The 14,266-nt window shown below is 41.2% G+C and overlaps 1 protein-coding gene and 1 non-coding gene across 2 annotated transcripts in view; one reads left to right on the top strand and one right to left on the bottom strand.

Annotated features, from left to right (window-relative positions):
- Positions 1-14,266, bottom strand: part of LANCL3 (LanC like family member 3) — a 94,893-nt gene that overhangs the window by 67,306 nt on the left and 13,321 nt on the right. The window lies entirely within an intron of this gene.
- Positions 12,862-12,934, top strand: TRNAA-UGC (transfer RNA alanine (anticodon UGC)). Its single transcript has one exon. It is a non-coding gene; the product is annotated as a tRNA-Ala (tRNA).

The raw sequence follows: 14,266 nt of genomic DNA, 5'->3' as shown, positions 1-14,266 counted from the left end.
TCTGGAACTGTGGTCCCTAGGACAGCAGCATCAGCAGCATCTGGGGACCTGTTAGAAATGCAAATTCTCACACTCTATCTCAGACCCACCTAAAACCTGTTTCATGAGCCCTCCAGGTGATTCTGCCGGAAGTTAAGCTTTGAGACCCATTAAGATCAAGGCTATCTACTAACTATCCTTGGTGAAAAGACCAATTTTGTTTATTTCTAATACATCATGGGCTGATGTTTCTGTAAAATAACATCCTGATATATTGCCAGAAAATTAAATGGAAAAGACATATGAAATATGAGTCCCAATTTTTTTTACTAGATCCAACTGACAAAACAATTACTTGGTATAATTACTAAAAAAGTTCCTAAATGCCTAACTCTCCATTTCTGTACTTATATCCTTTTACACCAGGAACAAATTTGCAGGATGGCACTGGCCTGCAAGCCACACTTTCAGTAGCACTCATCTGGATACTCAGAAAGGTCTTTCCCTATAACAGAGGAACTGCATAATTTTATGGATTCTAAGATGCACCATTTTTTTTTTTTTTTTTTTTCCGGTATGCGGGCCTCTCACTGTTGTGGCCTCTCCCGTCGTGGAGCACAGGCTCCGGACGCGCAGGCTCAGCGGCCATGGCTCACAGGCCTAGCTGCTCTGCGGCATGTGGGATCTTCCCAGACCGGGGCATGAACCCGTGTCCCCTGCATCGGCAGGCGGACTCTCAACTACTGCGCCACCAGGGAAGCCCTAAGATGCACCATTTTTAAAAATTTTAATATCTCTGTAATTAAAACGTATCTCAAAATCACTATCTCCCCAAAGGCAGTAGGACTTAGCTCTCCTGGTCTGTGCACGGTGCATCAAAACCTCCACAATGGGTGTCAAGCACTTGGAAAAATGCCAGAGACAAAGTGGAACACTTTTTAAAGAAATGCTGCATCACCAGTGCTTTTCACAGCACAGAGGATGATATTTTGCAGAAAAATCACAGATGCTAGCGACTCTAAGCAGAAAGTAATTAAAGCCTGCTGGAGTATGAATGTAAGAAAGTGTTGTGAATATGAACGAATTTATTTTGCTTATATTTTTCTCCTAGGTATACACAAGAGTGATATATGATAAAAAATCACTGTCTAAATAACTCTAAACGAGCTCTTTCAATAAGTGTAAAATGCTAGTGATAAGAAGTATTACGTCAGTTTAATGGACCTTTTTTTTCTTACTGGTACATAAAAAATGCATCTTAATTTGGCAGAATCTTGTAATTGATTAAATACCGCATATCCTTTATGAAACTTATTTACCAGTATATAGTTAGGCTCAAGTACAGCAAGGGGAAGCCCCAAGTCCCCCTAAAAAAGCAAAATGAAACAAAAAGCTTGAGCAGAACCACAAGTGATCAGCCAGACAAGGTCGCCCTGAGGGCAAATGTTGCATTCTCCTGCATCGAGCTGGGGACACCAAGGAAAAAGGCTAAAATGGTTCCAGGCTGGCAGTATTCCTGAATCCCAGAAGCAGCGAACACAGATCTCTGCAAAGAAGCATCCTCCATTTAGACACCACATATTAAAATCAACCAAATATATGTGCATGGTAGAAGATCAAGGACCCAAGGAAACAAGCCCCCATAAGTGACAGTATGCAGAAACCACAAACAAGAAAATGACACCATCAAGGACTTCCAACATTTACATTACCAGATATGAGGTACCCCCCAAAACTGCATTCAATGTTCCCCCAAAAAGGTCAAATCACAAAACTTAACAAGCAATATGAAACCATGAGAAAAGCTCAGCTGGAACTTACAGAAAAGAAAAATAAAGTTGATAGATGTAAAACCCAACAGATGGGTTTAACGGCAGGTGAAACATGGCTCAAGGGAGAACTGGTGAACTGGAAGATAGATCTAGTGAAGTTACCTAGAATGCAGCACAAAGAAATAAGTAAATGGAGAACATAAAACAGAGGATAAGCAATATGAAGTGATACAAAGATGGAATATACATGCATCTGGATCTCAGAAGGATGTAGAGCAGGGGTTCTCTACCTTGGTTGCACTTGTGGAGCTATAAAACTATTGATGCCTAGGTCCCACCCAGGACATTCTGATTTAATTGTTCTAGAGCATGGCCTGGGCTTCAGAATTTTTAAAGCTCTTCAGGGGATTCTAATGTACAGCCAAGGTAGAGAAGCACTAATATAAAAAAATAATGGCGAAGATCACTAACTTGATTTAGTCACTCTTCTTAGAAGTGATGCCAAAAGCACATCTGGCAAAAGAAAAAGTAGATAAATAAGGCTTTATAAAAATTAAAATTCTGTGTGTGCTTCAAAGGAAACCATCAATACAGTTAAAAGATAACCCACACAATGGTACAACATATTTGTAAATCATATTTCTGATAAGGGATCTGTATCCAGAATATTTAAAGAAATTTTACAACTCAATAATAAAAAACAAATAATTAAGGGCAAAGGATCTAAAAAGACATTTCTCCAAAGATGTGCCAATAAGTACATGAAAAGATGTTCAACATCATTAGTCATCAAGAAAATACATATCAAAGCACAATTATATACCACTTTACACCCGCTTATGGCTATAATCAAAAAGTCTGATAATAGTAAGTGTTGGTGAGGGTGTGGAGAAACTAGAACCCTTGTATGTTGCTGGTGTTGATGGAAAATGGCACAGCTGTTTTGGAAAACAGTCTGACAGTTTCTCAAAATATTAAACATAAAATTACCATATGACCCAGCAATTCCATTCCTAGGTATACACCCAAGAGAAGTGAAAACATTGCAAACAGATGTCCACAGCAAAAACCTACACAAGAATGTTCACAGAAGCATTTTTCATAGTAGCCAATAACTTTTAATTACTCAAATGTCCATCAACACAGAACAGGATGAATAAAATGTGATATATCCATACAATTAAATATATTTGGTAATAAAAAGGAATGAAGTACTGATACATGCTCTAACATGGATGGACTTTGAAAACATTTTGCTAAGTGAAAGCAGCCGATCACAAAAGACCACATAGGCTATTGTTCCATTTCTATGAAATGTCCAAAACAGGCAAATCCATAAAGACAAAGAAGTAGATTAGTGGTTGCCTAGAGCAGTGGGACTAGGAGGAGGGGTTGGATGGAATAGAGGAGTGACTGCTAACGGCATCAGGGTTTCCTTCTGGGGTGATGAAAATCTTCTAAAATCGACTGTGTTATACGTATAGCTGATTCAATTTGTTATACAGCAGAAACTAACACACCACTGTAAAGCAATTATATTCCAATAAAGATGTTAAAAAAAATAAATAAAATCAATTGTGGACAACCGTATGGATACATTAAAACCATTGAATTGTATACTTTGAAGGTGTGAATTGTTATATCTCAGTAAAATTGTTAAAAAATGAAGAGGTGATATTTGAAGGGCCAATGACTGAGAAATTTCCAGAACTGATTAAAGAGACAAATCGATAAATATAAGAAGCACAACCTATAACAAGGAGGGTTATTCACATGAAATCTACTCTAGACACACTATGGTGAAACTGCAGATAGCCCAAAACAAGGAAATCCCTGGCAATCAAAATTCAGAGGGCATTGCGAACACATTGAAAGCATCATAGCACCTTAACTGCCAGAACATCAGGAGAAGAGACTACGCAGAAGGTAGCACCTTTGGCCTGAAATCTCTGGAAAAAAACAAAACACTAGGCAGTAACAGAAATCAAGAGTATTGTTCTGTCTTTGATTCACATTTGGCCAGGAACACGGCTTCCCTAAAGAAAAAAGAATGCTTCAAGCTTGAAAGCTAAATGTCAAAAGCCATTTTACAGAGTTTTAGTTAGAATCTCTAAGAAGTCACCTGCACCAAGAAGAATTGGGGACTCTTCTCTGACTGCTAAAAATACTGATGGGGAGTTAGTTATGTGTTGGTCAATATTCAATAGTATAAATCAGAAATAGCTGTGCCATACGGGGTACTGCCTTGCTAATTAAAAGCTCATGCTGTCTAAGATGAAGAGAAATATTAAGTCACAGTATGCTGTAGAAAAATGCTGAGGGTACATTTTTCCTTCTAATTTCTGATTTAGTTATCTCTTCAGGTATTTGTTTATTCACTATGCGATGGACGTGATGAGCTATTCATTTCTTAGCTGTAGTAAAAGTATACTTACTGAAAACTGGCTTTGATTCTTCTACTCCCCTATGTATTCTTATTCATAAATATTTACTTTAACAGTTGTTTGAGGAACGGTATTTCGATATGCAATTAAAGGGATAGTTTTCTACATTCAGTTCTCCTTTGCTGGAAAAGCATAAGTCCTTCCAAACAAACAAAAAAGAAATTCTAACAGCTGATTTGATTATGTGTCTACATCTGTCAGTGGTTAATTTATCAAGAGTGAATGCAAGTTTTAAAGAGAGAGATAAAGGTTGAGAAACACACGCAAGTTTTTATCACCCGCATGAATATAAAAGTAACAGATTATTTTAAAAACAAAAGCCTTTTTAGATGTCACGTACTGTACAAGTCCAGACTTAAGAGTTTCCTAAAAAGTCTATTAAATGTTAACAATCGGAGAGTTCTGTGTGTCAGCACAGAAATGCATAAGTGGATCATTTTGACCTGTCACAAGCTGGGCACTCTTCTCATTTTGTAATGTAAAAGTGGTAGAATTTTACCATCTCTTGGCTATCACAAGGCTGACTGCAAACGAAAATATGACAATATTCACGACCAATCAACTACCCTGTCCATCAGGTATTTCATCCTATGTGGCTCTGTCAAACCCCAAAAAGCTAAAACACATTTCAATAGGAGCTCCTTTTAAAATGTGGGTTGTCTCTTCTTGAGACTCAGATACAGGGGATTATTTAGTTTCATGAAATTAAAAACAGTTCCTCTTCATTCCTTCCTTCCTTCCGTGAATATGTATTAAGAATCTTCTGTTTGCCGGGAGTCTGCCTATTATTCAGCTCAGTAGTAGTAAAAACAGAGTGGAGATGAAGAGCTTAGAGCTGCCCCAGTCATGCTGCAGGCAAGGCTCCCTAGGAAACATGTAGGATGGAAACAAACACGATATGTGCATTGAACAGTACATCCAAAACGGGCAGCCAGAGGTGCCGGGGAAAGGGATCGATTGAGAAAAAAGGCTTGTGAGAAAAATAACAAAAGATCCTACATGCTGCGGAGCAAGTAAGCCTGTGCACCACGACGACTGAGCCTGTGCACCACAACTACTGAGCCTGCGCACCACAACTACTGAAGCCCGTGCCCCTATAGCCCGAGTTCCGCAACAAGAGAACCCACCGCAATGAGAAGCCCGCGCACTGCAACGAAGAGGAGCCCCTGCTCACCACAACTAGAGAAAGGCCACACGCAGCAACAAAGACCCAGTGACGAAGACCCAATGCAGCCAAAATAAATAATTTTTTAAAAAAGGGAAAATAACAAAAGAAACTCAGGTGGTGTTAGGCACTTCCGGCTGAGCATCCTTTCTCTCACAGTTTGCCATCCACTTTCAATCCCCACACTTAATCATCCATGCTTGGCTCCAATATCACACCCCCAGTTTTTTTTTTACCATGTTCTATTTGGGAACTTGTCACCTGTAACTGAATGCCTTCCAGACACCTCCTCTCTTTGAGTTTTCAAGCTGCTATGTGGAATCTGGGGTGAGAGTGAGCAACTAATTTGGTCCTGAAGCCCCAGAACTGATTCAGAAGCTCCACCTACTCCCTCGAGGGTTCTCTCAACAGAAACAATTTGCCATTTATCAGTCAACATTTATCGGTGTATTTACGGAATGCGGAACTTTGTTTAACACTAAGGGTACCACCAGCCCAAGGTAGCAGAAAGAGCATGAGTTTGCAGAAGAACTTGAGTTCTAGACTACATGTAACCTCATCAATTGGGGACCGTAAGTCCCATAGGCAAGTCTTGGTTTCTCTCTCTTGTCTTACATTCTCAACTGGCTGGTTCCTACCAAAAGTATCCTGCTTGGGCAATAAATATTATCCTACTCCTCGACCCTGCGTCCTCGGGAAAGTTACTCAACCTCTCTGCAATGCTTTCTATTTTCTGTTCAGAAGATGGTAGTAGTAATAATATGTAACTCGAAGAGATATTGTGAGAATTAAATGGGACAGCTTACGTAAAAAGTACTTAGCTGACTTAATGTTCTATATAATAATTAGTTACCACTGGCTGCAATGACTTGGAAGCATTTTAGAATCTTGGAGCGGCTTAGAGCTATTGCCTCGAAAAAAAAAATTATTCTTATTCTGCTTTATGTAAGTGGTTCCACCAGTCTTCATTGTATTCTAACCATCTATCTTTTCACTTTTAATTATCTTAACTGGGCTCTCTCCTCCTTCTTCTTGGGTAGCAGCTTAATAAATATAGCTCTGATCCTCATGATTTTACTCAATACTTTATTAAGGAAGGCACAACTATTTAAATTAAACCATATGAAGATTTTAATTGACACAGAGCTATTCGACCATTCAAACTAATACAATGTCATCACTAAATCCTAATTTAGTATTATTTATAAGAATAAAACGCATATATCCAGTTATATTTTTGATGGGGAAATATGTTGACAAAATTTATCTATATATGACACCAATTCTATTATTAGGAACATTCCATAGATGCTCTCTGAGAACAATCATCGAGCAGGAATAAGATATATGTGAAGAAGAGAATATGGAGAAATCACAGCTAAAAAGCACAGGTGAGATTAAGAAAAATAGTTCTTATTTTCTTGGCATTTATATTTCTCAAAGAAATACATGTGCATAACTTAAAAAGTGAAGAGTTCTTTAAAATAATAGCAGGCTCCTGCCCCACCCCTCCCCATCCACATTCTGACTCCTCCAAGGCAAAAACTGAAAACATTGTTTTGGGCATGTTTTCTAGCTACTTATCTTCATATTTCTAGATGAGATGCTTGTACAGCTATTTCTTGACTTTTCCATCAAAGGTGTTATCTATTAATCTCCTAACATGGAAGATGAAGACTTAGCTCTCTTATAATCTCTCCACACATACATTTCCTTTCCCAAATACCCAAAACAGTTATATCACTTTTTTTCCCAAACAATATGAGGTTAAATCAATATCCATTAAACAAAGCCATGTGCAGTGATTACCATTTCCTTTCTCCCCGTGCCCCCCGCACAAGTTAATAATTTCCTTTTTAAAAAAAATTATTTTATTTTTATTTATTTTTGGCTGCATTGGGTGTTCGTTGCTGCACAGGCTTTCTCTAGTTGCGGCGAGCGGGGGCTACTCTTTGTTGCGGTGCGTGGGCTTCTCATTGCGGTGGCTTCTCTTCTTGCTCTAGGCACGCGGGCTTCAGTAGTTGTGGCACGTAGGCTCAGTAGTTGTGGCTCGCAGGCTCTAGAGCACAGGCTCAGTAGTTGTGGCACACGGGCTTAGTTGCTCCGTGGCATGTGGGATCTTCCTGGACCAGGGCTCAAACCCGTGTCCCCTGCGTTGGCAGGCAGATTCTTAACCACTGTGCCCCCGGGGAAGCCCAATTTCCTTTTCTTATAATATTGTTCGGTTTTCTATTTTGTCTACACCAAATTCATGCCCAAACTTTCCAACAAATTTGCAAAACTCCCCTAGGTACAGCCAAACATATCAGGTAAGCTGCCTATTCTATTTTTTGTTTTTTCTCTTAGCGTCATCCAGGCTGTAGCTCTGCTTCAGTACTTACCAGCTGCCTTCAAGGCCTGATACCGAGCTGTCATCTCGGGCTGTCCCTTACCATCACTCTCGAAGTTTTCTGATCCCACCTGCATTGGAGCTCGAGGTTTTGAGATCTCATATTTTCCTATTTCTTGGTTCATTCTCCCATCACAATGGACCCCCCTTAAAAATGTTTTACCAGCTCTTGCAGTGTTCCACATGGTGGCTGGTTCATTTGGAACGTCTGGCCCCTAAGTTTTTTTTAACACATTCTGTGAAGCTAGATTACCTCTGCCTCATGCTTTTGAAAGAAAAAAAATGTTCTGTTTTTTTGAGAACTTGCAAAGATTTTTTTCTACTCTCACGTTTGATAATTTTGGCTGCTATAGAATTCTAGTTGAGAATTTTCTTAGTGAACTTTGGGGGCCTTGCTCCATTGTCCTGTAGCTTCTTAAGTTGCTATTCAAAGTCCAGTGCAAATCCTTTTAAGGAAGCAGTTTTGTTTTTCTTCTTAGAAGCCTTTAGAATCTCTTTTTATTCTTTTTCCATCCAACCTGCTGGTGGGCCCCTTAAATCCAGCAACTCATGTGGCTTCACATTTGCCCCACGGTTCCAGAAGCCTTGAAGTACCCGGAGATCACCCCCCCACACACGCAGCTGTAGTGAATTACTGGTGGGAGAGCGATACCTCTAGTCAGGACAAACTCTGAGATGTGATTTACACTCCGGAGCTCCCCTACAGAATGAGACAGAAAGCTGGGGCTTAGCCTAAAATCACACCTTTGTTTTGGCTTCTGACCCTGCACTGTTTCCCCCACTCCCATACTGGTTTCTCCTGAGAACTCTTCCTTAATGGAGCGTGCCCATATCTGAGTCAGGTTTTGGAGAACCTGGCCTAAGACCATCATTTAGCTGCTCGAGTTTGGGAAAGGATCCCGGAGTCTAACCACTCTATCAAACTTGTAAATGTCAAAGTTGAAGTTGAGTCTTACAGGCTTCTGGAACTTTGGGACCAATGTAGAGCCCTCTCCTGTACTGCCATTTTTATTCAATCTTAAGTTGAACTTCAGAAACACCTTGAGGTTCAGAGAGCCAAGTTAAAACTATCCTTCCATATGGCTTGGGGTACAACTCACTCTCCTCTTGGCAGTGTATACATTACTAGAAAAACACGCAGAAATCTAACCTGACTTAAAGCTCTAAAGGAAGCTCTGTAGTCTGAAAAATGTGGCTTTAACTGCTTGACCAGCTGTGTGATGACAGGCAAGTTACTGAACCTAAGTCCCAGTTTTCTCCCCTGAAATGGATATAATATGTTAACCACAGTGCCTGTAACATAGTGAGTCCTAGCTTTATATATATATTTATTTATTTATTTATCTACATTTTATTTTTTGCTGCGTTGGGTCTTCATTGCGGCGACTGGGGGCTACTCTTCGTTGTGGTACATGACCTTCTCATTGCGGTGGCTTCTCTTGCTGCAGAGCACGGGCTCTACGCACGTGGGCTTCACTGATTGTGGTGAACGGGCTCAGTAGTTGTGGCTCACGGGCTCTAGAGCACAGCCTCACTAATTGTGGTGAACGGGCTCAGTAGTTGTGGCTCGCGGGCTCTAGAGCACAGCCTCACTAATTGTGGTGAACGGGCTCAGTAGTTGTGGCTCGCGGGCTCTAGAGCGCAGGCTCAGTAGTTGTGGTGCACGGGGCTTAGTTGCTTAGCGGCGTGTGGGATCTTCCCGGACCAGGGCTCGAACCCGTGTCCCCTGCATAGGCAGGCGGGTTCTTAACCACTGCGCCACCAGGAAAATCTGAGTCCTGTCTTTTGAGTTCTTTTCTGGTGGTGGTGATAAGTTTGTGGTACTACCACCGCATGCCTTCGCCCAGTTCCCACATGTCAGACACGCTCAGCCAAGGTTAAGGGTATGGTCTAAGGCAGTGGTTCTAAAAAAGTAGTCTCCAGGCGAGCATCAGCATCAGTGGAACTTGTTAACAGCGCAAAGTCTCAGGCCCGACTCCAGACCTACTGAATCAGAAACTCTGGGGATGGAACAAGCCCTCCAAGGGACTCTAATACACCCTCAAGTGTGCAAAACACTGACCTAAGGCCACAGATCAGAGGAAGGTATAATAGACCCCCATGGAGATGAAGGCCACAGACCTAGAAACTTGGTATGGTATTGAAGATTGTAAGCAGAACTAATGATTATACATGACACCTCAATGACTAGGGATAAGAACTCAATGATGCCTCTACTAACAGAGTAGTATAGTTTATACATATCAAGATCATCATGTCATAAATGAATATGAATAGCAGCTAAAGAGTAAAACATAGATTTAAGTTTGTAAGATTGACAGTGAGTCCATATGACATAGCCTTGAAATGCAAATAGAAAAGTGCATTAATGCAAGAAAAACATAATTTCTGGGCCCAGAAGCTGAAGAAACACTTGGAAGAATCCTTAATTGTATTAATCCTTTTCTGAAACAAGCTACCGACTGTACATGATCGGGAACATTTGCTGAGGAAAACTCATTTGAAGTTGTCATTTCGCCAGAGACACAACTACTGAAATTTGTCTGAAATTCTGAATTAGCGCCATGCAAGCAAATGATCTTTAGAAGCAAAGAAGAGAACTTAAGAGCAGGAAAGAGGTCCTTGAATCTACCACTCAGGTTCTGGGGGAAGAGAGCAAAAAACAAACATTCCAACATCACCTGCATAGCAATTTACTGCCGATAAAGCCAATTAGGTGATTTACTCTGAGGAGTACAAATCAGACACAGGAAAGCCAATTCCTAGATTAAGTCTTCAAGGAGCCTGAAATTTTAAAAAGAGAAAAGAACACCCTCCTGGAGGAAGCAAAGTGCAAAGGGTAACTTGCATGGCTTCGGGCTTCGGGGGTGGTGACCAGCCACTCAATTTACTTTGACACCATCTCTGTGAGCTGCTCAGCTTAATCTCCTGTGTGGCAGAGCCGAGGATATTTCCCTCCAGCCCTTTATGGCCTCTGTTTGAAGATCTCAAAGCCTTGCTTATGTTATCAGGGGCACAGCAGCTCTGACTAACACCACAGGGAATGTTAGACGGGCTGAATGTCCAAAACGCATACTTGTATTATTTAGTTAACACAGGGTCTCACTTACATTAATGACAATAATACTCAAAATACTAATAAAACAGGACTGACTTATACAGAGTCTTTACCCTGTGCCTAGCAGACCCTCTGCTAAGCATGTTACATGCACATTCTCAGTGGATCTTCATACCACACCTATGAAGTGGGTGCATTTAATAGCTTGTGTTACATTTTGCAGTTGAGGAAATCAAGCCTCAAAGATGCTAAGTAACATGGCTGAGGTCAACCAGCTACTGTGATGGAGCCACGATTCAATCCCAAGGCTATATGACTGAAAGCCCTGTTCTTTTTAAGTAATCTCTTTTTTTAAAAAAAATACTAATTTATTTATTTAATTTCGGCTGCACTGGGTCTCAGTTGCAGCACACAGACCTTTAGTTGCGGTATGCGGCCCTGGGCTTCTTAGCTGCCGCCTGTGGACTGCTTATTTGCGGCATGTGTGCAGGATCTAGTTCCCGGACCAGGGATGGAACCCAGGCCTCCTGCATTGGGAGTGCAGAGTCTTACCCACTGGACCACCAGGGAAGTCCCAAAAGCCCTATTCTTAACCATCACCTTTTAATACCTTCATTGAGACGCTAACCTATTTCAACAGCTGCAACTGATACACGGGCAATTCTCTTTGTCTTACAAGGGAAGAGGAAACATTTTAAATAGCAAAATTATGTTACTGAAATGTGCATGAGAACAATACCTCCTTTCTGGTTGAGCACTGGTTCTCTTCAGCCTTAGATAGCTGGAAAGTTTGTTAGGAATGTGGCTCCCTCCTAAAGTCACTGTAGGAGTGGAGATTCAGCTGGTCCCCATAGTATTTGCTTTGAGATTGGTGATGCTTCGGTTGTCATGGACACCAGACTTCAATACACCACTGAGCAGGGGGAATCCATTCTATGCAAAGCAATGGAGCCAGTAGATGGGTACAGTAACAGCTAACTTCACATAATGCTATGACCAATATTTGTTTTGCCACCTCTCATTCAGATGATGTTCTCACCCATGAAGTCTGTAAGACTGCCTCTCATGTGGGAAACAGCTTCTTTATGGCCCAGGTAGCAATGCTCACACTTCACAGTGTCAAAGGCATTCATTTGTCTGGGTTGTTGAATGTGTAAAGCTATTCAGAAAAGGAAATGTGACCTTACACAAAACACTTCTTTGTTCAGCTTGCTAAAAATTATGCTAAAAATTAAGAATGGATCAGGGGCTTCCCTGGTGGCGCAGTGGTTGAGAGTCCGCCTGCCGATGCAGGGGACACGGGTTCGTGACCCGGTCCGGGAAGATCCCACATGCCGCGGAGCGGCTAGGCGCGTGAGCCATGGCCGCTGAGCCTGCGCGTCCGGAGCCTGTGCTCAGCAACGGTGAGAGGCCACAACAGTGAGAGGCCCGCGTACCGCAAAAAAAAACAAAAAAAACAAACAAAAAAAGAACGAATGGATCAAATGACTTCTTGAAAATTCCATTTGTCCAAGTGGCTAGCACCCCAAGAATAATGAGTCTGTTAACTTGGTAGGTTTCCTTAGCAGCTAGATCCATAAAGAAAGTAACTAGGAAAAGATAAGAGGTACTTAGATATATATAAATAACGCATGAGAAAAACATGTTTTTGAGACAAACCAAACATCCAACGTCCAAGGCATTGTACTTAATTAGTGAATGTAGGTCAGAGAGTAATCAGTAAAAGTGAATCACGAAGAGAAATGCTTATTTGGACACATCATGGCAAGTTTACCAAGAGACCATCACCACATGGGAATATTAAAGGACCCCCTCCACATGGAGGAAATCCACTGTGTGTTGTGTAGGAGCCAGTCGAGTGACAAACATCTCTCATTAACCAGCAAAGAGGAAATTAGCCAAGTTAATAAAAAATTAATACAATCTATCATTTTCACATTCAGAAGTCAATAAATATAGTGAAATTCCATTAAAACCACCTTCTTATGGAACACTGAGAGGTCAGGTTATTGGCAAAACAAATAATTCAGTACATTTAAAATAATTTTGGGACTTCCCTGGTGGTCCAGTGGTTAAGACTCTGCACTTGCAATGCAGGGGGCACAGGTTCGATCCCTGGTTGGGGAAGTTCCGCGTGCCACGAGGTGCAGCAAAAAAATAATTTTTACTCTGCACATTTCCCCAATTGACTTCTTCAGTAATAAGAAAATTACGAACCATGCTCTCTCCAAGTAATTACAATACAAACGATAAGTTCAGGGTTTAGTGGAGTGTATATTAGTAGATTAATTAAAAGGGGCAAACAAGTTATCTCCAGGGAAATCCACATTATTCTGAGTTAAATTACTGTATCAGAAGAAAAAAAAGGAAAAAAGTCTACGCACCTTCAACTTAATTTATGTCACACAGGTAAATTTAACTGAATGATTCTAAAATGGGAGCAGTTCTATGAGCATCATGTTTTCGTTCTGATCTGGGAATGACAGTGTCTCTTATTATGAAAGGATTTAAAACTGCTGGAGCATGGTCTATTCGGGCCTTTAAAGAAATGTAAAAAACAAACAATAATAACAACAAAATACTTGTGTATATAGTGCGAAATTACATTTATCAGAAAAAAAGAAATCCATGTAGTCACTCAGAGTCCTTAAACCTGCAAGAAGATGTGCCAGGCAGGGATTCTTTCCTTCAGCGTCACCCCCGAATTGGAAAGCTGATATTCTGGCATTTGTGGAAGAAATCATTTTCAGTACAAAGGCCAAACGATGAAAATCATGAAGTTTGGCGGAGGCGGGTGGGGGGGGGGGGGATCAGTCAAATCTGTTGACAGGCAATCCCATAAAATTGAAAAAAAAAATAGTGACTTCAAGCTTTTTACTCAAATCTTCTCAAGGAACCAGCAGCAGCAGCGTCACTTGGGAGCTTGCTAGAGATGCAGTATCTTGGGCCTCACCCCAGACCTGCTGAATCAAAACCTGATTTTTACCAGGATCCCCAGGAGATCTGCGTGCACGTTAAAGTGTGAAGAGCGCGCACTGAAAGCACAGATTTGGCAACCAGCCTGTGGGGATGGAACCCCCCTCTGCCGCTGACTAGCTGTGTAACCTGGAACAAGTTCCACAGCCTCTCTGTGCCTCGGTTCCCTCACTGGGGAGGATGGAGATAGTACTGGTGCCTAGGTCATAAGTATTAAATGACATAATATCTGTAAAGTGCTTACAACAGTGTGCACAACAAGGGATCAAGCAGTGCTAGCTCTTATGTCCTTTCAGCCATCACAGGGTTCTGGATCAAGAGTAACAAAGGATCTAGGATGCAGCCCACAGAAGTGCCCCATTTCCTGATAGGTCTATAATCGAGCAATTAGGAACTGGATTCAGCTTACAAAAATCCAGCTTCCCCAACCTGCTGTCATTTCAAGCCAAACTGCAGGGTTTACTTATGCAATGAACAACACAC

Source organism: Phocoena phocoena, chromosome X (assembly GCF_963924675.1).
Source record: "Phocoena phocoena chromosome X, mPhoPho1.1, whole genome shotgun sequence".
NCBI lineage: Eukaryota > Metazoa > Chordata > Mammalia > Artiodactyla > Phocoenidae > Phocoena > Phocoena phocoena.
This window is presented reverse-complemented; position numbering and strand designations above follow the sequence as displayed.